This window comes from Halichoerus grypus, chromosome 15 (assembly GCF_964656455.1).
Source record: "Halichoerus grypus chromosome 15, mHalGry1.hap1.1, whole genome shotgun sequence".
Lineage (NCBI taxonomy): Eukaryota > Metazoa > Chordata > Mammalia > Carnivora > Phocidae > Halichoerus > Halichoerus grypus.
The window spans coordinates 31598148-31621647 of record NC_135726.1 but is presented as its reverse complement, the minus strand read 5'-3'; positions in this window follow the sequence as shown (position 1 = coordinate 31621647).

Genomic DNA, 23500 nt, shown 5'->3' with positions numbered 1-23500 from the left:
TATTTATAAAGTACATCAGTGATTTATGCTGAACAGGCTCTTAGAGCATAATACCATTTGCAGGTATCACTTCTCCAGGCTGACAGTAGCTCCCAGCTGCCGACGAGTCTGTCGCCAAAGCGGCCCAATGCACCCGAGGTGGCGGTTCCTGCTTAGAAACCTCCTTGGGGTGCCTTTCAGCCACATCCGCTCGGCCTACAGTGAGGCCGAGGGGGAAAAAATGCACATTTTCTGAAAGAGGCTATTGAGTGTCTCCCCTCCCTTGGGGGGTGCTTTGTGCAATCCAGAAATGAGGGGGGTAGGTAGGATTTTTCGTCCATAGATAGACTGGTGGTGAGGGAGGGGCTCCCTGGCGTCTGGGGCCCAAGAAACCTTCCCACTCCCCCATGAAACGGAAGAGGCTCGGGCGAGCAGAACAGAGTCGCTCATGTATTACAAAATCAATGCCCATCAGTGCTCAGAGCCGCTGCCTGGCCCCACACGCCGATGAGTGTGCTGGAAGAGACACTGTGCACACGCACACCAACACCACTCTGCCCTTGCACGGGTTTTTACAGCCATAATTAAGTTTTGAATGGATCCAGGGGAGCCTTCACAAGGAAACAACCAAGCTAAAGTGCTAAGGCGCGATGGTCTCCGGAAAGGGGGTCGGAAGGCTCCTCCTGCCTCCCAAGGGGGGATTAGTCCATGGAGGAGTGGCCTCAGGGGAGAGGTGGCCAACAAGACAATGGGATTCTCAATACATCCCGGATGTTCTAGCATCTCCGGACTCTCTATCATTGTTTTGGATTCACATAAGATTCTGGTTTGCCTCTCTGAAGCTGCCTGGGTCTATGTCTCCTCCAAACAGCACATACCAAAGGAATCCAAACCCTCTTTCCGTTAAGTCGGGAAGGACAGGACAAGGATCGTCACCCTGCCTCCCTTCTGACCCCTTGCAGAACGCCGGCTCCTAGCCTATGACAAAGCCGAGACCTGCAATGGACACCTCCCGATGCCCTCCTAACCCTCGGGCAGTCTCCGGGCCCCCATGTCAGGGAGGATTTGCCTCTAGTTCCAGTCTTTGCACAAAGCCCCCTCCTCAGCCTAGGCTGCATCCTCTCTGACATCAGCCCAGAGGTAATAAACAAGCTGCAGGCATCATTTACCCACAAAACCAGGAGGACAAGGATTACTACCTGGCAAAGTTGGTTACTTCTTGACAACCTCACCTATGTTCTTCCATGATGTCATCTCCTTAGGAAGAAACCACCTGTTAGCCAGACGGGTGGCCTCCCAGGGATACCTGCTCAGAGGGGTCGCTATGTGAGTCTATGTTGGGAACCGCGTGATTGTGGAGACTGAAGAGGGGGGAACCCATTATAGAGATGGGATTACTGAGCCATGATGAAAAGGATTCAAGGCCCCTAGCATCAGGCCCCCGTGATACTTGTTAAACTGTATAATCCCAGGCCTGGGGCCAACCTACAATACATCAGAATCTCTAGGACCGGAACCCTGGCACTTAGAGTTCTAGCAATCTGGAAATGGCGGAGTCTGGTCTCTTGCTTTCTCACACACACTCAGCCAACTTGATTCTGATGAGCCATGAAGTCCAAGAATCCCTGCAGTAAAACTTAATTCGAATTACTCCCTTCCCACTCTAGAGTTATCGTAAAAGGAGGCAGATCTGAGAGCTGACAGAGACAGTATGTTAGCCTGGGCCAGTTCCACTGGCCGAGCTGAAAGAGGGAAGTTTTAAAAACCCTTTCCTTCTGCATGGTATTTTTCTGGCGATCGGTGTCGCCACCACTAAAATCCCGTCTCTACTCATGCAAAACCCAGGACGTTCCTGAGGCCTTTCTGGAGGGGTCTGCTATCACCAATCAGATATCACCAATTTTAGGTCAGCCTCGGAGGAAGGGGGCCCTGGGATCAAGTCCGTCTGGGCACCGCCCAGGCTGTGAATCTCGTTTTCCCTCCCGGTTGTCCAGAGGTGAAGTTCTCCTGCCCTGGCCTCCTAGGAGGTACACGTCCCCTCTTGGTAGGCAGCTGGGCCCTCCTTGAGAGCTGCTACAGATTAGTAAATTACAAGTTTGAGATTGAAAAAGAAATGACGAAAGAATAAAACCTTTAGTCTGGCAATTTGAAGTCAGATTGCCACAATGAACACCTGTTGAGAAAGCCCATTATTAGAGGCTGGAGGTTCTGGGTGAAAAGATCGCAGTGAATTAATTTTGATTGCCTCACAAAACTCTGCATAACAAATGATCTCCGATGGGGGGGGTGTCAAGGGACTTGCATTTGAAGGAGGTGGGGGGAGATTTGGTTTCCAGCAAGGTAATATAAGCTTTGCCACGATATTAAAATCCACCATTGGCTGACTTGTCTGTATGCTCCTGTTGAAACAGATTGGGCATGCTAAGGTTACCACGTATTATGCTTCTGGGGAAAAAAGAGAAACAATTGATATCAAAATCTTTTAAAAAGGTTAGTTGAGAAAGCATGAGGTCAGAGACTCATGGCTCCCAAATTGTTAAATCATTTATTTACGTCTGTGTCTGTGTAAATGGAGATTTGAGTGTGCTCTTGGTGATTTAAACAGCCTTTGTTTTATTTTTTAACCATACACACACACATGCGTGCATGTGCACACACACACATAACTTTTTTTGCAAGGGAAGAATAGAGTAAAAGATGTGTTAATAAACGGATTCACTTGCACTTAGATGCCCTTTGTACTTTGTAAATGTCATCAGAAATGAGAAAAAGTTAGGCATTCGAGATCACGGGGCATAGTGGAATAGATTGGGGAGGGGGCGGATATACTGAATATTAAGTAGTTTCATTCTTTCCTGAAAAGAAAGAGACTCCAACTAAAATATGCCGGCGTCCTACCTGTCTGTCAGCCCCTGATTAAATCTAAAAGCAGGCATCCCATCTGTTTGCCCAAATGAAAAGTGTAATATTCTACTAACTACTTTCTATTATCGCTCAACTTAAGAGTTTCCTGCAAAATGATCCTCGGTTCATTTGAAGTTTATTTGGCACACAAAAGGAAGCTCTAGAAAGCTTTATGCTTTTAAGCTAATAAGCAATATACCCAGCTGACTCCGTGGCTGAATTTTCAACACTGGGCCATTAATATAACATGAATTTTCATAGTTGGAGACTTCCATTTGTCATGAGACATAAACCCTAAAAATATCCTGAGAGCAGTGGACAACTAGGAATATAAGCAAAATCCTACTACTTTGTCCCCCCAGTTAGGATCTTTCTAATAGAGCGTAGAAGTTACGTAAAATCATGTTGGATTATGGAATGATAGTTTGCCCACCAACCATATCATTTTACTAAAAACTAAAATGTGTTCCTTCAAAATGTGTTGGGGCTTAGCCTCCAATGTCCGAGGACAAACACATGCATGAGCCCCTCACACCAAGACCCCCAGAGAGAGTCACTCTCACAAAGTTTGAAGATGCTTCTGGTCCTTGCCTTTGTTTCTAGTTTATCAAAAAGATTTGGAAAGCCTTGCTGTGAGCAAAAGCTACTCGGGTTCCTGCAAATGCTCTCTCCCCAGGAGCAAACGCCTTTAAAAAGAATTCCAATTTCTGCACGATTTGGGAAGTCTTTGGAGGTTCCTCTAAGATATTAGATAATTGAATATAGCTTTCTCCCATTGAAAAAAAAAATTCACACATCCAACGACAGCCCCCAAACTCCCAAGATCCCTTAGCACGCTAGTCAATTTTATGACAAAATTAATCTGGAACGTGACTTATGGAGCCCCAGAGGGAAGTCACTGGGGCCGGTAAATATGTAAACATGGCTTTTTCGGTTTCCGTTTCGCATGAATACAAAATAAACTGCAGCCCTCCGCACGCTGGAAAGTTCTTCCTTAAAGTTAATAAAATCTGTCAACTTCCATAAAGGCTGAGAGGAAGGGGGTCCACAGGTGCAGGCGCTCGGGCTCGGGCTCGGGCAGTCGGGGCAGCTAATAAAAAGCCCTGGACACTGCGCTGCCTCCTTCCCCATCAATTCTCATCAAGCGTTATTAGAGTCATCTGCCGCCTCGGAGGTGCGTCCCCCGCGCTCGCCCCGCAGAAGCGACAATGACATTTGGCCGTGCTGCAGGTGCGGCTGTGTGTGGCCGCGCGGCCCGAGTGGGGCGGCCTTTGTGACGCTCGGGTCCTTTGATCTGGGCCACAAAGGGCCGCAGAGCTGCAGCCCCCTGCTTTCCGCTGGCGGCACCGCCCGGGCAGGGGAGGGGCGGGCTGGGGGGGTGGGGGTGGGGGCGAGGAGGAGGGCGGGGGGCAGGGAGAGAGGGAGGGGAGCCTCGGGAGGGGGTGATCCATAATATTTATTTCAACAATAGCTTCAAATCTTTTTAAACATCATAAGAACACGGCTCATTAAGCCCACAACAGCCTTGAAATTGTGTTATAAAACCGCAAAACAGAAATCAATACATTTGCTAGAAAGGAGGTAATGAAATATATTGAGTTGCCTGAGAAGTGGTTTGTATGAATCATAATATTATTATGTGCGCATCAATCCCATTTCCAATACTTAAAGTTAACCAGCTAGCGAAGAGCGCCCTGAACCCTCGTTAAACAAGCTCTCCCCCGGTTACTTGCCAGGCTGGCGCATCCTATAAATAACCTGGGGAGGGGATCAATGCTGCCCACCCCAGAGCTTCAGCTGCTGCAGCCCTATGGCCCTGCCTGATCAATACGGGCTCACAATGGCCGGGAGAGCCCCGTGGCCGGCTTCTAGCTAGCGGGGGTTTGGCCAGCAGCTCAGCCCTGCCCGACCAGAAATGGCAGCTTCCCTCCCCAGTCGGGGGGTGGGGCGGGGGGGGGGGGCGGTGATCCCGGCTCCCCTGCTTCCTCCACCCCGGTGTGTGCGAATCTGAGGACCCCGGTCTCTGAAGGGGAGCACCCGAGTAACCACCCAGATGGGTGATCTACCGGATTCTTTTCTCATCACTTTGTTTTTTCGGATGGATGTTGTTTTCTTTCTTCCCCTGCTGTCAGTGAATTAAAACTGGATGCATTTTTCTCCTCCTTCCGGATACATTTTGAAAAGGGGACCTGAGGGGCGCCTGGGTGGCTCAGTCGTTAAGCGTCTGCCTTCGGCTCAGGTCATGATCCCAGGGTCCTGGGATCGAGCCCCACATCGGGCTCCCTGCTCGGTGGGAGGCCGCTTCTCCCTCTCCCACTCCCCCTGCTTGTGTTCCCTCTCTCACTGTGTCTCTCTCTGCCAAATAAATAAATAAAAATAAAAAAAAAAATCTTAAAAAAAAAAAAAAAAAAAAAAAGAAAAGGGGACCTGATTCTGTAATGTACAGGAAGCTGAAAATCAGGGACAGATCCCAGTTTTGGGGGGAGTCCGAGTTTCATGCAACCTGAGGGCACTTGTGAAGAAAAGCTCTCTTAACTTTTTGCCAAATTTATAAAAACTGGTGAACTCGTTGCCAAAGGTCCCTCCTGGACTTGGAGGGGCTTGAGAGGTGGAAGCCCCTAACTGAAGCCTCGCAGCTTCTGGAAAAGTCTGACCCAGAGGAAAGCCAGGCTCCCTGAAATCATCTGATCCTCACATTCCACGCTGCCTCCGCCTTCTGGAACGTAAGCCCCCTGAGGACAATGGCCTTGCCCTACTTTCTTCCTTCCGTGTCTTCAGAACACAGAGCCTGGCACGTAGCAGGTGCCCAGTGAATAAGGGGATCTGGGAGTGGTCTGCTCGGCGGGGTCTGCCTGGCTCAATCCCAGAGGTTGCCCTGTGGCCTTGCACATTTGGAATTTGGACTGACCCTTAAAACAAGGGCTGGTTGACTCCCAGAGCATTCTCAAGTGGTCAGTAGAAGATGGACAGCCACGTGTGAACGTATACACACACACAGACGCAAAGCCTCACACCTGAACAAATGTACACACTCGGCTGGATTAAGAAGGCACAACTCCTCAGAGGATCTGAGTTTTGGGAAAGACTCTGCCTCAATTGATAGTAGTAGAGCGGAGCATGAGGGCTCAGAACAGTGATTCTCCACCTGGGGTGATTTGGCTCCCACCCCTCAGCCAGGGGACACTTGGCACCATCTTGGAAGCATGTTTGGTTGTCACGATCTGGGGAGAGGAGACGATGGGGTGGTGGGGCGGTGGCAGGGAAGAAGTGGTGCTGTGGCTTCTAGTAGGTAGAGATCGGGGTGCTGGTAAATATCCGATGATGCACAGGACAGCCCCACGACACAGGATTGTCCAACCCCAAATGACCATGGGGCCAAGGTTGAGCAATCCTGGACTAAGGCTGCACCAAGGCTTTCTGGCCAGAATTGACCGTGTTGCTGGCACTGTTTCAACCACAGTGCGTTTGACACTCTCTCTAGGAGAAGGGGGATGGGGAGCATGAGAACCCATGCCCCTCTCTCGATATCGTGGCTGGGAAACAGGGCCTCATTCCAGCCCTCCACTCCATCGCCACTGGCAGCCATTGTCCGCAGTGTGCTGCTTGCAGCTCTGGGCCCCGGCTCCAGGGCCGCTCGAGGACAAGCCCTCCTTCTGACTTCTTCCAGCACACCCACCGGTCACCCTCTTGCGGAGGGCTGGCTGTCTCAGCTCCAGCCTGGCTTCCAAGGTACCTGACTCATCAGAAGGGCTTGAACAAACAAATCATCAATCTTGAAATCAGTGGCATCATTTCTGCTCTCTACCCCCGCCCCATGCACACCCAACACCCTCCTCACCCTCCTCACACCCTCCCCCCCAGCACCTCTGACACCTCCGCACACACAAACCCTCTCCCCTTGCCCCCACCAGGGACCCCCACAACACACCTGTCCTCGGAAGCTACTTGGATAACCATTTTAGACCCGGCAGTCTGAAGACAGGTCTTCGACACTGCATGTGCCTACATTTCAGAATCTAAAACACGGGTGACAATAATTTTCCCGGCACAAAATCTCACCTCCCCCCATCTCGTTCTGATTCCCCTGTCCCCGGCTCCCTTTTTCCCCTCCCCCACTGCCTATTGTCTGGTGCTTATCCCAGAATTGATCATTCCTACCATCTTGGCCATTTGTAGACACAGACTTTACAACACCCCAAATTTCTGCTTTTGCTGGCCAGAAGAGATCAGTGGTCACATGAAACAGCACAAATGTGATTTTCTTTGTTTGGAGAGGGGAGTGTCATCTCTACTACATAATCCCAATTATGCACAATTAGCTGACTCAGGCCACTCCTGGCCACTTATTGACCAGGCAGATGGTCACCCGGGCTATGATTTTTGTCATCGCAGAACCTGAAAACCAGTTTCATGGGGGCACAGCCGACTAAGACACGGTCTCGTATTTTCTAGTGAGCCTGATAGCCACAGAGAATCTGATCATTTGAAGAACCACACTAAAAAGTAATCTGTTCTGTAGTTTTTAGGGTAAAAAAAAATGTTTTTGAAAATTAAATTGTTTTCACTTCCAGGATGTGCCTGGGGAACGAGACTAAAAGAAAAATCCTGCATAACAAAATTTTCCATATTGTCGGGCTCAGAAATGCCTAAGAGAAATTAACCCAGATGATTGAATTGTAAAACTTCAGAGAAGGATGAAATTTAGGGAAAACAACACCAACAAAAAATTGCCCAGTCCTGAACATATTAAACTCACTTAAACAAAATAACTCAATCATCTTTCAAGCTAGGATTTGCCATAATTCGGTCATGGTTTATGAAAGCAATATTGAGTAGGAAAGTCAAAATGATTTCTTTCTCTGTAAATTTTTTGGGGCTTTGTTTATAAACACAGAGATTCCATCATAAAATGTATTTTTTTTTAAAGCCAAGCACACAAAACATCAGGAATTTCTCCAAAATGGCAAGCAATTTATTCTTGTTTACTATGTTTATGATCTACAGGATGTCCATAAAGTCTGGAAACATAGGTGAATATAAATAATGTGGTCAAGAACTAATAATAACTATATTTCCAGACTTCATGGACATCTTTTATCATCACTGTCTTGTAGACAGTACAAATGAAAAGCTACTTAACATTTCTTAAGTGATGCAAATATGTATTCCAGTTGAGAGTAAATAGATCTTCCTCTACATAATAATGTACCCCATGCGTGTAAATTTTTTGGAGGGCAAGTAAACATTTAAATGAATACTATTGAAGATGACTTTGTAAGGTGTGGCATCTTTTTGAGAAGTGAATTTACCAGTTTTCCAAATAGAGGCTGGCATTAGAATATAATGATAGAGACACGGAGGACGATGGCCATGAGGATGGCCATCCGTGTCCCTAGACCTGTCACATAGCGGGCGTTTTGCCAGGTGCTTTCCACTGTTTATCTTAATGGAATGGTCTTCCAGCTCTCCTGCCTGGATCCGAACACATCTTTAGGCACATACACCTAATACAGTGGAGATCCTCGTTTTACTTGATTCCTGGGTGTGAATAAAATGTGCTGTTGCAGGAAGAACCTAGAAAATGGGGGAAAAATGCGCAACCCTGTATTCCACTCCCAGCTCTTTCAAATAAAGAGCTGTGTGGGCCCTTGGTTACATCACTTGCCCTTTGTAGGCCTTCGTTTACTTGTAGTATCAAGCAAAATTATTCTAGGGCTAAAAATGCTAGAATTGTAGTATTATCAGCTCCACTAATAAGGAAGCTCCCTTGGTTTTACCGAAGAATCTAACTCACAGGTCTCATGGTCCACAGGTGAATAAAAGAGTGTCACCCACAGTCTGACCGCCCGGTCCATTGGGAGGCCCCATTGCATTGACTGGAATTACTTGAAAGAAATCTTAGGTGCCAATTCCAATACTCTTACTTAGAATTGAAAAGTCAGGGGTGCCTCTTGGCTGAGTCAGTAGAGCATGTGACTCTTGATCTAGGGGTTGTGAGTTCAAGCCCCACGTTGGGCATAGAGCCTACTAAAAATTAAATTAGTTAATTAAAAAAAGAAAAGAAGGAAAGGTCAGTTTGAACCTGGGCACGATAACTTACGCTATAACTCTGTGTAAGATCGTCTTATACCCACTAGGATTCTAATTCTCGAGGGCAACTTTGGTTATCCTACTCACGGACATCGCCGTGGTTTCTGGCAGGCAGAGAGATGCCACCTAGGTGTTCGTTCACTCAAAGATGAAACTGATGGAAATATCAATCAAGACCTGACCTGGGGGCTTTTACTTGAGTTGGAGAATATTGGGAGGGATTGTGCAATTGGAGGTGAAGTTCATTCCTTTCCACCTCCCATCTGACCACCCCTCCCTCCACCCCCTGCCCCTAGACCCATTCCAGTCCGAAGACGATGAACAAATCCCATTTGCCACATGGCCTATGTTTACGGCAGTCTCCACTGCGCACGTGTGTGGATGTGTGTTCTGTGTCGCCACCGGCATGTTTGGGTGCATTTGTGTTTGCAGATGTATTTCTCTTGCCAGAGAAGAGTGCCTTTCTACAGCCTGTGAATCTTAAGAGCATCGGCTGTATCATTTTCAGCAGTTGAAGCAGTATGTTAATGGCAAATTACAAAGAAAATGAGTAGTGGGAAACCAAAGGTTGCCGACCAAGAGCAGAAAAATGAAAGACTGTACATCACCTAGAGCAGAGAGACCCAAGAATTGACTTCCCATCCATCTCTTTTATTCCCGTACTTCTTTTATAGCCAACAATGTCTCCTCCAGCACATGATTGCTCATTTTAAATTGTCTTCCAGTTTCGAGGCTCTATCTTCCCTGTCCCCCTCGCCCCTTCTCCCAGGCCTCCCAAATGATAGAGTCTGTGGCTCTGGCTGATGTAGCCGATTTAGAGCCCGGAGCTGCTGCTTGTCTTGCAGCCAACCCTGCACGGAGGACAAGAGAAGGGGAGATGTCTTCCTCCTGGAAGATGATTTGCCTGCAAGTGAAGCTCCCCTGACCCTCTCTCCGAAGTTCTGAGGCTCCGCAGATGAGTCACATAAATTACTGCAGAAGGCAAAGTTACCAACAAGTGCAGCATGCAGAAATGATCTCGGTCCGAGGCACGCATTGATCTCAAGGCGCGAACCACTGACCTTGGTCTCCGCTCGCCCGCTCTAAATTCTGAGTCCCTGTTAACTAAAGATCGCATTTCCATTGTTAATGGCTCAGAAAGTGATTCCTGGCTTGGCTGTGGTGTGTCTTACCGAGAGCACCTGCCTGGGGAGGCTTTCTGTTTAATCTTTTGAATAGCCGAGCCACGATTCCAAACATTTCCAAGTTAGACGTCTCTCCCATTCACAATAAACCCCAGAAAGAATGTGGGCCGAAGAAAAGGAGCAGCAAACATTCCCTTTGTTCTGCATTGAAACAATGGTATTTGGATCATCTGTGGGGATATATCATAACAAATTGTCTCTACACCAATTGTCCCCGTGAAGGTCGGGTAAAGTCCCAAAGATCGCAATCGGGATGAAAGGGACGCACACATTTCTCAACAGAAGGGAAGTGGGGGCGGTTTCGGTGATTTTGCTTACTAAATGTGGAATTCCTCAACAAGTTCACATATTACAAAAGCTGCAAAGGAATAAAACCTTCATTCAGGGAAAGGCGCAGAGAAGAGGATTCCAAAGATCCGCATGTAACTAAGTGCTCATCAGAACCCCCTTTGGAATTTGGAAACTCTTTCTAGAGTAGCCAAATCCCTTGTCTGCCTTAGAAAATGTTTTCTACTGAGCCCGTCTAACAGCCTGGGACTGTCCACTCTCTGGTCCTCGGTGTCTACAAGAGAGTATGGACCCAAATGAGGACCAACACCGGGACCATGAAGTTCATCCTCGGAACTTACTCGGAAGCTCTAGTGTCACGTTCTCTTATTGCCATTTAAGCATTTCTAATAAAATAGAAGTTGTGGAAGTAAACTATCAGCTATCCCAGATTCTGGTAACTGCAGTTCTCATTATTCTACAGCAGAGTTCCAGGGAAAAGTCCTGCACTTTAATGGTAGAGTACTAATTGCAATTTTAAGTGGTTGTTGAATATTAACCCTGACACTGCCCTGGATAGCAAGTTTCTCAACCTCAGCACTATTGACATTCTGGCTGGACAATTCTTTGGTGCTGGAGACTGTCCTGGCTGCTGCAGTGTGTTTGGCAGTAACCCGGGCTTCTACCCGCTCGATGCCATCAGCTACCCTCCTCCCCTCGGTGGCGACCAACAAAAAATGTCTCCAGACAGAGCTGAACACCCTGCCCCCCACCCCGGGGGGGCAAAACCGTCCTCAGTTGAGAACCACTCCTCTCATCAAGGAAAAATTCATTTATTAGACATTTCCATTCCACTTAAAAGAGAGATAGCACAAAGTTATATCGCACTTTTCTGGACAACAGAGTGAAAGAAACAAAGAACCTGAATTAGATATTTCGATCCATTTAATGCAACATTAAGCAACCAATAAAAATATGTTTTTTAAGACACTTCATAGGCATGAGAATATGCTCATCCCATAATGTTAAATCATAAAAGAGCACACCATGAGAGGCTCTTGCCATATACACTCTTGCAAGACACAGGTATCTGAAACGACTGAAAATAGGCTAAAAGGAAAAACACAAAAATGACAACCATTGTTATGTGTGGGTGGTAAGATAATGCAGTATGTATTTTCTCATTTAGCTTTTCCTGTTTTCCCCAGTTGTCTGCCATGAACATCTATTTTTACCATTTTAAAGCAGACACAGAAAAAGGACAAAGGATCTGGTATTATACAGCACATGAGCACAAAGCTGCAAACTCACTGCCATCCTGTATTCCTAATTTAATTTTCTTCCACACCCTGAAGGAAGCATAGCGACTCCTTTTCTACTTATCTGATCCTCTGCTCATTAAACCCTCACATCTGCTTTCCTCTGCAGGCGTCAGCCTCTAAGACCAGAATTCATGGCATTGTTCATTTTCTTTTATACCTTGCTTTTCAACCTGGGTATGCTTGTTCATTGATTCACTCATTCATTCATTCCCTCATTCATTCATTCATTACCCTGGTACTGTGCTAGGTACCGGGAATTCAGTGGGAAACGAGGCAGGTAGAGTCCCTGCCTTCATGGCAGAGGGACACTAAACCAATATACATATACATGGACAAGATCATTCCAGATAGTAATAGGAGCTGTGATGGCGATGCAGTCTGGTGATGTGGTAAAGAAAAAAACTATGGGAGAAAGCACTACTTTAGACTACTTTAGGCCACCCTACGTTAGGGTAGTCAGGGAGGGCCTCTTGGAGGAGGTGACATTGACACTGAGAACTAAAGAACAAGAGGAGAGAGTCATGGGGAAATTGGGAAAATCTAGGGGCAGTTTTGCAAATACGAATTTTATGTCCAAACATACGGAGCAAACATGGAACATTCAAGGAAAAGAAGACAGCCCACTGAGGTTGGAGCTTTGCAAGCAAGGGGGACAGTATCTGGAGCCCGGGTTGGAAAGTTGGCAGGGCCCTAATTATACAGCCCTGGTACTGGATTATGCAGCCAGGCTAAGGTAAAGGCGTACTGAGGGGTGGAGGCAATGAATCAGAATCTTGGGGGCCAGAGCCCTGGATTCTGCAATTTAGAGCAAGTTTTCGAGGTGATGTTGATACATTGGAAATTTTGAGAACCATGGTTCTTGAGTATTCACGTTATCCAACGACTGTGGGACTGATTCTGACAGAGGTGGTGATGAACTCATTCGGAGCCTTGCTATTCAAGAAGGTGGTCCATGGGGGCGCCTGGGTGGCTCAGTCGTTAAGCGTCTGCCTTCAGCTCAGGTCATGATCCCAGGGTCCTGGGATCGAGCCCCACATCGGGCACCCTGCTCAGCGGGAAGCCTGCTTCTCCCTCTCCTGCTCCCCCTGCTTGTGTTCCCCTCTCTCGCTGTGTCTCTGTCAAATAAATAAATAAAAATCTTAAAAAAAAAAAAAAAAGAAGGTGGTCCATGAAGCAACAACACCAGCGTCACACCACCCCCCGCCCGAGCTTTTCTAGAAATACAGATTCTCAGGCCCCTCCCCATCTCTACTGAATCCGAATCTGCATTTCAACACCATTCCAAGGGATCTGAATACACAGGACGGTTCGAGAAGCACTCATTTAAACCAATACCTTATGTATCATAATTAAGCTTCTACAGAGAACAAAAAGTGGAAACTGTATGATTTTTAGTAATAAGAGATAAGCAACAAAGTACCTGATTACACCGTCATTTTTCTCTGGTATTAGGAAGCCCCTGGAAAAAAGCAGAGTGAAACTTTGTTTTAGGTTATGCTTGTGTTAAGCTTCCTTGGAGCGAACTGTAGTGTCTGAACGGAAACCTTGAAATCTGAACTTACTGGCTTTATAAAACTTAACTGAGCAGTAGACACTGAAAATTATTTTATTGTTTAGATTTATTTCTTTTTAAAGATTTTTTGAATTATTTAAGAGATTTTATTTTTTGAGTAATCTCTACACCCAACGTGGGGCTTGAACTCACAACCCCGGGATCAAGTCGCATGCTCTGCCAACTGAACCAGGCGGGTGCCCCTACCACTGAGATTTTTTTTTTTTAATTTCTTTAATTAATTAATTTTTAAAATTTTAATTTTTACTTATTTATTTATTTTTAAAGATTTTATTTATTTATTTGACAGTAGAGAGAGCACAAGCAAGGAGCGGGGCAGAGGCAGAGGGAGAGAGAGAAGCAGGCTCCCCGAGGAGCAAGGAGCCCGACACGGGGCTCGACCCCAGGACCCCGGGATCATGACTTGAGCTGAAGGCAGACGCTTAACGGACTGAGCCACCCGGGTGCCCCTAGATTTTTTTTTAAAGGGAGGAGAGGTTCTTTATTAAAGTAACTAAATATTAATATTTACTAGGTTATACTAGTATTACATATATATTTTTAAAAATATGTAAGACAATGAAATACAAACACTGTCATATCAATAGAGACTTCCATCATTAATTTTTGACAGTCATGAATCTCCTCTCGTGTTCCCTCTTCCTCTTACCCAGGATGCTTTGTAATACTTGCCCTTTCTCATTGCCCTTTGTGTGAACATCTCCGTGTTCTTCCTTTACTCTGTAAAGTCCCTCTGTCTCTGTCTGTCTTCTCATTAATATAGTTGTTGTTTCGGTGCGGTTTTTGTTTCCTTTAAGGCAACAGCTTTCACTGATTCTAAGACAGGTCCGCTTCTTCTCCTTCAGTGGCCAGGAAAAGACCACGTCTGTATGAACCCTCTGGTGATTGTCCCGCAGTGATGAATGTCAAGCCCACGGGCCCACAGAGTGTTCTCGGATTTACCCCAAACTATGAATGAGGGTTCCTAGGGAAGGAGCACTATTTTTTTTAAAATTTTTTCTTTCTTTATTTGCTGGGCATCAGCGGCCACTGTTCTTCTTCTACCCGAATCAGTCATAAAGATGTTTCTTATAGAAAAGATTTGCTCTTTGCCCCTACCCTGGCTGGAGGTAATCTGACCTGGAAGGAGACAAGGACACGTCACCTGGGGAGAGTGTCCCCACCTGGAACATGGACACGGGCTGTTTGATTCAGGTTTCTGGGTGCAGAAATCTCTTAAGAAGAAAATTCTTCCCACGTGTAGGACTTCTTCTAGAGACAGAGTTCTCCTGTCTCTAGACTTCTAGAAGCAGATGCCCCCGCAAATGTAGTCACTCACTTAGCACGTGGCCAATGACAGTTTGGTCTCCTTCTCATCCTAATAATGCAGGATGTAAATATCTCTGTGGCAGTGGGTGTTGTTAGGACCTGTTAATATTCTGCGTGGGTAGAACAACAGCTTTTAGAAAAGGAGCTGAGCGTAAGCAACCTGAAGGGAGAGATTCATCCTGCTTTTGGTCACTGTTGTGTCCCAGAACCCAGCACAGTGCCCCGCACACAGCAGTTGCTCACTGAACGTTTGCTGAATGAATGAAGGAAGGGAGAAACCCAGCAGCAGGTACGTTCCCGGGGCCTGGGAAGGCTTCCCCAAGTACCTCTCCCATTGTAGCTAGACTTTGCTGTCCTGTGTGCTGACTTCGAGAGCCCCTGACTGCACTCATGATCTTCCACGGCGGTGGTCTGCACTGCTCTGTGGACACCAGAGGGCAATCCTGGGGCTTACCAAACTGCCTGGCACTTAGAGGTGCTTCATAGTTTAATAAGCTTTAATAACCATCTGATGAAAGAAGGAACGAGGGAAGGTGGGAGGGAGGAGAGGAAGGGAGACTCTGGGTAAAGTGGTTAATTAGAGATTGCTCTCTCTACATAACTCCATGTCGATCTGGGGGAAGCTAACCCTTTTTAGGCTTTGTTGTGGCTGGGTCTGAACTGAGCCTTCCAGACTCAAAGGTGGGAGAGCCTTTTTGCTGGGGGGCAATTATAACCTCCTGAAATCGTGTTTCATTAGAAAGAGCACTGGGCTAGCAGGGAGAAAAGCTGGATTTCCATAGTTCTCTGCCACTGAGGAGACAACCCTGGAAAGGTCTCGTTAAGTTCTCTAGCCCTCAGTTTCCCCATCTATTTAAAGGGAATGTAGCTACCATCCACTCCACCCTGCGGGGCTGAAGGAGACAGTGAGTGTGGAAGTGGTTTGTAAAGCACAAAGCTCTGGTGTGCAAAGAATGACCAGGGAAACCTAAACTCTGGCCTACCGAGGCCAGCTTAAAGTCATCGTGTTCCTCCTTTCCCCTTCTCTACCTAGCATTTCCAGCCAGAATGTCTGCAGGAAATCCAGGATCCTGTCTGAACCCCAAGATTTGCTTCCTGAAGGAGCCCTCCTCCTGAAATGCCCTCTTGCTATGGTTTACCTTCCTGACATCCTCGACTCTTTCCGTTGAAGGTATCTGCCTTCTGCCTTTCCACCTTTTCCTGCTGAATTCATCTGTGCGGCATTACCACTAACCAAGGTCCTTCTGTCTCTCGGCCTTCCTTTCTTCACTTACAAAACGAGCTGGCTGGACCACGGCGAGGCAGAAGAGTGAAGTATGTGCCAAGGCCGGCAGGCTGGTAGCCGCGGGAGATGGTTTGGGTGGGAACTGGAGAAAAGTGGAGAACAGGTTTGCTCCCTCCAAACGGGACAGTCACACCTTTGTGCCAGCCAATTGTTGAAATGTGGGAAGGCGAGAACACTAGATCATTTGACATTCCAAAAAAAAAAAAAGGAAAAAAAATCTGGAAATTTGAACTTTTATATGAGATCTCCTGACTTTCAAATGCTGGCAATGCTTTCAAATTTGTTAAATATGCCTCACGAGCCAAATAAAACACATATGCGGGCCGAAGTCAGCCTGTGAGTCTCCACTTTGTGACCCAGGGCCTCTGGGTGACTTTCTAGTTCTCAGAGCTGTGGTTTTTCTGGGCTGCGAAATCTGCTCAAAAATATCCAGAGCTCCTTTCACCTTCTTTTTCTTCTCAGCTTCTCTTTGTGTCTCACCTGGGATTTTGTGATGGCCTCCCTCTAGCCCTGGGTGTCTGCCCGGGCCACCTTATTTGGAAATCGTCTTTGCTGATGTAATCAGGTTCAGATGAAGTCCTTAGGGCAGACCCTGAGTCCATGCGACCAGTGTCCCTATACGAAGAGAAGACACACGGAGGGAAGATGAGGAGAACAGATGAGAACTATCACGTGCCACTGAGAGCAGAGATGGGAGGGATGCGTCTACAAGCCAAGGGACGCCAAAGACCACCAGCAACACCAGAAGCTAAGAGAAAGGCATGGACCAGATTCTCCCCAAGAGCTTTCACAGGGAACATGGCTCTGCCAACGTCCTGACTGACTTGCAACCTCTACAACTGTGATAGAGTGTTTCTGTTGTCTTATTTGTCCCAACAGACCTGGGAAGTGGATACGCTGGCCAATCAGGGGCTGACCCCCAGAGAAGGAAGCTCAGCCACCCCAACCTTCTCATCCTTCCCCCTCCCTCCATGGCACGTGCAGATCGTGAAAACCTGACCGTCCTCCTAAATTTTAGCTCTTGTCCTTAACCTTTCCTTGATTTTCCAGGAATTTGCCCATCTGGCTTTGTGCAGTAAGAAAATGTGAATGTCGTCAATTCTCCTCACAGGGAGACAAACGGATACCAGCTACTCATGCCTGCTGACTGTCTCTCTGCTGTGATAAATCAGATGAAACTCCCCCCCCCCCCCCAACCTCCGCCCCGGTGAAAGATTGCATGACTTGTCGTGTGTGAACAAGAAAAGGAAAACCAACTGATGCATTTTCCCATGAGAGAGGGAAAGAGGGAGGCAAGCAAAGCCCCCCACACTGCTAGGTGGCTGGATCATTTCCTCTATGGAAAAGATACAAAAATATTTTGATCTGTAAGTATTAGCAAGGTCTTTACAGGGTAGATAATGCTTATCACACGCATAAAGCATCCAGCGCTCACTGAAGGAAGGTACTGGAATTAGTGTGTGGATTTACACTTAGTGTGGATACCTGCTATTTCTGTCTACACTGCATGCTGAGCATGAAGGACCCTGGTCAGGAGGGTTCTCCTGGCAAGAAGAGCAGGTGTTTGGGAAGCAGAGCACTTGCCTGTGAATCCTGCAAGATGCTACCACTCAGGAGACCTCTAAATAGAGTAGAAAAAGCAAAAGGTGCAGAGCTTTGATTTACTTATTTTGTAACTCTGGGCCTGGGGTTTCCTTGGGGAGGGACTGGCAGGTGGTTTCTTGGAAAGATCTGTGACAGGGCAAAAGGATAGCATAGTGGTTAAAAGCTAAGCATGCACATCCTGGAGCTGGGTTGTCTGGGCTTAAATTCTGTTTACCAGATGTGTGCCTTTAGACATTTCAGCTAATCTCTCTGTACCTTAGTTTCCCGATCCATAAAATGGGTGTCTCAATAGTCCCCACCTCATGTGGTCGTTACAGGGATTAAATGAGTTAATTCAAGTAAAGCATCTAACACGATGTCTGACCTTTCATAATCACTATACATACATCTTTTAAAAAAAGATTTTATTTATTTCTTTGTCAGAGAGAGAACAGAAGGCAGAGGGAGGAGCAAGCTCCCCACTGAGCAGGGAGCCCGATGCGGAGCTCCACCCCGGGACCCAGGATCACGACCTGAGCCGAAGGCAGACGCTTAATCGACAGCGCCATCCAGGGCCCCCACCCCGCCCCAGCAGTGTTTCTGAAAAGGACTCAGCTAGGAATGATTGCTCAGGACCACGTACTACTGGGCCCCGTAGTGAGCACCATGACTAGGGATGCTCAAAAATGGCAGGGTTCCGGAGGGAAGGTATCTTAGGTACCCAAGAGCTGGGGCCCAATTTCCAATGGGGGGGAAGGATCTTCATGGGACAGTGCGGTTTAGTGCAATGAGTAAGCTTTAGCGCTCAGTTTGGCTTTTCTCTTTGGCACTCAAGTGTGCGTTTAAGGAGAAATCCCCTTTACAGCAAAATGCTTTTAAAATCCTCCACATGGAAGCAGCCCAAGAGGGGAGAACACACAGGCCGACACCAGGAGTCCCGCTGCTCGCCTCTCCTTTCCTGCAGAAGCAGCAGGTAGAAAACTCTGCATAATGGATGAGTCATTGCAGAGAGCTGGGGAGCTTAGGTTATCTGCCTGTGCCTTCATCTCTGCTCTACCCATCCCCAAATCTGACCACCAGGCTCCTCTTGAAAGCCCCTGGTGCTGTGATTTCAGCTGAGAAAGAGAGAGGAGAGAAACCGTCTTTTCCAGGGCCTTTGTAAGTGGCTTTCCAACTTTTTTGATGGCGACCACGCTAAGTGCATTTATCGCTGTGTCCTCGTGCACCCGTGAGCGTGCACATACACTCACTCACATACACACACAACTGAAATGAGTAAGACACTACTCACCCTTACTATCGAGTGTGATATATACTGATACTTTCTACTCTATTCCATTTAAAAAATAATGCTGATGATGACCCACTAGGCTGATTGCATAATGCACCAATGGGTCCCAACCCACAGTTTGAAAAACTCTGGGCCAGGGCCAAGGCGTGCTGACAAGTAGAGGGTTGGGATGGCGACCAGGAAAGAAAACTCTCCAAGACTCACGGGCCTCACACTTGTCTAAAGCAAGAGGCAGTTGGAAAATCAGGAGAGGACACAGCAGTGGACGCATTGGTATCATTTGGTGGTGTTGGTATTGGTGTTATTTGGATTTGGGGCACGGCACTGAATGGCCGAGAGTGGTAAGATTTCTCCTGCACAAGGCTGGAAAGACTATTGCAGAGAATCAAATTCAGTGTTTCCTATTCCTTCTAAAATAAATACACTCACTTTTAAAGAGGGAGTAACTTACATGAAATTATCAAATAGGTAAGAGTCTGGGTGGGACTGGGATAGTGTGACATGGAGACCACGGTAGAGTCTGATGGAAGGTACTGGAAATACTGACGGAAAGCAAGCCTTGCGTGGTACAGATGGGGAAAGCGGTCCATGGGTCAGGCAAGTTAGGACTGCACCTTGCGGTTGGCTGTCAAGCAAGTGAAGGCTCCCCGACTCCTGGTGTTCCTTCTCTGCTCTCTGGGACTCAGTTTTGTCATTTGGTAAATGACAGTGGCCCTGCCCGCCTCACAGAACTGTAACAAGATGAGACATGTGGAAGCACCCCAGATTCTGAATGTAGAAGGAGCTCTGCAGGCTTTTATGTCCCTCCCTGTCCCTTCCATCAGGAGTGGGGCCTGCACCCATGTTTCTAGGTGACCGTCCCGGCCTCACACTGGATGTGGCTGTGATTACAAGATGACGTGAGCCCCGGCCTCTCCGCACCCAGGTCCTAACCGACCGACTGTGCCGCGTGGGGATCCAGCCTGTACTTGGTCAGCTGGATGGGGTCCCACCGTGGGCCTAACGAGGCAGGATCGGTTTGAGTGGCCTCCGACACAGGGCCACTTTTCCTCAGAGCCCTTGGTGGATCGTAAGTCCCAAGCTGATCCCCAGTTTACCCTCTGCGAGGTGAGTCGCCATGGGCCCCCGCACATAAGATGGCCTGTTCCTGGCGGTGTTTATAAAGGCCCATGCCCCACCCCCGTCGTCCTGGCTTTGGAGGGGACCCGAGTCTTTGTTAAACTTGAGCTCAGATGGACGCAGAAACACAAAGAGGAGCCAAATCATATGTTTAAACAGTTAAGAGGAAACCCAGCTCAGCAAGGAACTGCAACCCTGGATTTAGCCTGGGTGAATTTTCCTTCGCTGGGATTTCCTGTCCCGTTTCTGGATGTTTCTATCTATCAAATGTTCCCTGGCTGTTGGTGTCAGTACGTCAGCTCTGCTGTGAACGTAAGCTTTACGCAGTACTTGGGCTTAGCTGCTAACGCATCAAGGGCTGCCCAATGGTGTGGACCCAAAGCCTGGCTTCTAGGACACACGCTCTAGTCTCTGTCTATCTGCCCTCCGTGGAAAGAAGCCAAACTCAAAGACTGGCCTTAAAGAACCACTCCTAACAATAAAGGCCAGCACGCTTCCCCCCCTTGACAACTGCCTGGGCAGGGGGCACAGGCGACAGTGGGGTTAGTGGGGGGTACGTCCTTAAGGAATGTAAAGTAAGCGAACCCAAAGGCTGGCCTCCTGCAAGGCTTTTAGACTGCAGTTAAAATTTAACAATTTTTTTATGTAAATCATCTGGCATATTCAATTGCATGGGTTGGTGGGAGGGGGGTGGAGGACAAGGAGGGAACAATGGCCTGGGATTAGATAATTTAGTTAGTGCTAAAATTCCAGGAAGTTTGTGTTGATCTGGGCCTGGATCGTGTTACTTTTTAGCTCAAATCTAAATCTTTATCTTCCTATTATAGTCGAGAGGACATTTTTTTTACTTAGTCATTTTTACAGTTGTAATTTTTACCCTCTTTCATCAACTAGAGCCGGTTAGATTAGCAGCTCTTAGCACGGAGATGAAAATATTGGTAGGGCCCAATGGGCCCTGTTTTGTTTATTCTAACGGAGCAGGCTTTGATCTAAACATATTTCCTGGGGTCTGGACGCGATGACCTAATTCCTGTCTTATCCGTCTCCACTTTCTGTGAATCTCAGATTGCGCTTTGCTGTAGAACCCTTTGAAATTCACTTTGCATGTTTTCCCACTTTGTTACCCCCTCTGACATTTGTTTCACTTGGGGTAGAGTGTGTGACTCCTAGTAAAGGTTCCGACGCTTTATTTTTCTAACGGGGCTGCTAAGTTTTAACAGAGTGGGAGCCTTTTCTTTCTCCTTTTTTTCCCTTAGGTTCTCTCATTCTTGACATTCACAACACGCCAAAAACAATAAGCAAATAATCTACTGCTAGAAGTTTATGTCAACTGCAAATCATTTAGGATTTTCTGTATGAACACTTTTTCTAATTAAAAAAAAAAACAAAACTGTCCATCCCACACCTATAAAAGTCAGTCGAATCAACCTGGTCTGTGAGGACTGAGATGTGAAAACTCAAAACTCAAGAGTCATTTTCAGGTGTCTCTAAAGGGTCGGCAGGAACCTGTTTCCCCCCTCCCCCACCCCTTCCCCCACAGTCATTCCTGGGAGGGGTGTCTTGGGCAGCTTGGTTCCCTCATTGGTCTCTCTTCTTTTTTCCTCCCCAGGTCCCTGTCAATCACTACACTGCCCTTCCAAATATATTTTTTAGACAAGGGGGTTCGTTACATGATTCGCTGTACTCTTCTATACTTTCACAGTGCACATTGTAAAAATAGGAACTGGGGCGCCATGTCACCCAAATCCATATTTTTAGTTCAAAAATGTCGTCAACTTCACGGTCGTCATTCCCGGCAGCAACAACCCAGGAAATTCGGTTCTTCTTGGTTTTCAAACTACCTCCACGCACCCCAAGTTTCAGAAGGGGCTAAGCCAGGCGGCCAAGCGAGGGGCTGAGGCTTAGCCGGGGAGGGGGGGCGGGGGGGGCTGGTGCGTTAACGGGCTCCGCCTTGAAATAAACCACGTTGTTTTACAGATAGGAATCCGTGTCTCTCCCGCGGGGCTGAGCCTAAAGGCCGAGCGTAGGGATCGCACAGGGAAGGGCAGCGGGGCTGAGGGCGAGCCTTGATTTGGAAATGAACAGCAAGGCGAGTGGGCAGGTAATGATCAATAGGTTAGAGAGATAGCGGATCGATGGATGGCTCGGCAGGGACAAAGGCGCAGGGAGGGGGAGAGACCGGGACCCCGGGGCTTCGGCTGCCTCGGGAAGTCTGTCTAAGCGAAAAGTTGCCGGGGCTCCCCTTAACTCCCTTCCAGAAAACGCTAGAAGGGAGGAGGTCGGTGGTGAGCCGGGGAGAGAAACAATTGTCCGGCTCCAGGCCCAGACCGCCCGCCTCGCGGAAGCGGACGCGCAGCCCGGGGTGGCGCAGGGCCGTGACCCCGCGGGCGGCCGGCGAGTGGGAGCCCCGGGGGCTGGGGGCGGCGAGCTGGGCCCCGGCCCGGCGTGCGCCAGGGGTGGGCGTCGGGGCTCGGCCCGCTGGGCCCCTCTGGAGGGGCGGGAGGGGCGCGGAGGGGGCACTGCGAGCCCGCCCCTCCCGGTGGCCCGCGGCGCGGACCCCCCCAGCCTGTCCCGGGGCGCAGGGGCCGCTTCCGGGAGGAGGGCCCTGACCCCGAGGCCACGCGGCCCGGGGCGCCCCCTCTTCGCCGCGCCCAGCCGTGGGAAGGGGAGAGACGCCCGAACGCCACGGAAACGTCCTCTTTCTGGCCCGCGTAGAATAAGAGCTTCTGGCCAGAACTGCGGCCTTGCCTCCGTGTCCCCACTCTTGAGCAAAGGCAGCTCTCTTGGGGCGCGTGGCCGGGACTGCAGAGGCTCAATCCCCCAATGCTTGCGCGCTGAAGTGTCGCGGAGATCCTCTGCACCCGACGCTGCCGCACAGCCCCCCTCCCCGCACCTCTCCTGGTTTGGGGGGCACTTGCCCCCGCCTTGTCCAGCTTGGGGAGGCGCGTCCCGGGGTGGCCATAGGGTGGCCTGCGCCCCGGTGCAAACTTCTACTGGAGGCGGCCGATGCTTGTCCCTTACCTGGGTGCAGGGCCACGGGCCACGGGCTCACACCTACCTCCCTGAAAGAAACAAATCGCCGGACCCCTGAAGACACCAACTTCCACCCTGTCCGTTTGCTCACCCCAAAATAGTGCTCAGGAGGAAAACATGTTTCCCCTAGAACAAAAGGAGAGAGGAAGAATCAGATTGAATTTGATGACAAAATACTCAAGTTGTAATGGAGTTTTTCTTCTCAGTATGATGTGTGTTTCAATGCCTGAAAGCCTAATTAAAGAACACGTTGACCTCTCTGGGTTGAGGCCTAGTTTCAGAGTCAGATTATATATTCCCCCCCCTGCATGGGGCATTCTCTAGCCATGCTGCTTTCTCTTGAGAAAAGCCACTGAATATCAAGGGAAGAGAAAATGAGCACAGTTGAAATAAACCTGAAATCTAAATGGGCCAATGTCCTGCTTCAGGGATGACGTCCAGATGAAACCTCCAATAACAGCTTTTTATTTCCTTTCATTTTTCCTCCTTCTTGGGGGTGGGGATGTGAGCAGAGTGCCCAAACGAGTCATAGTTATCTGGCCAAATATCTAGATCCTCTAA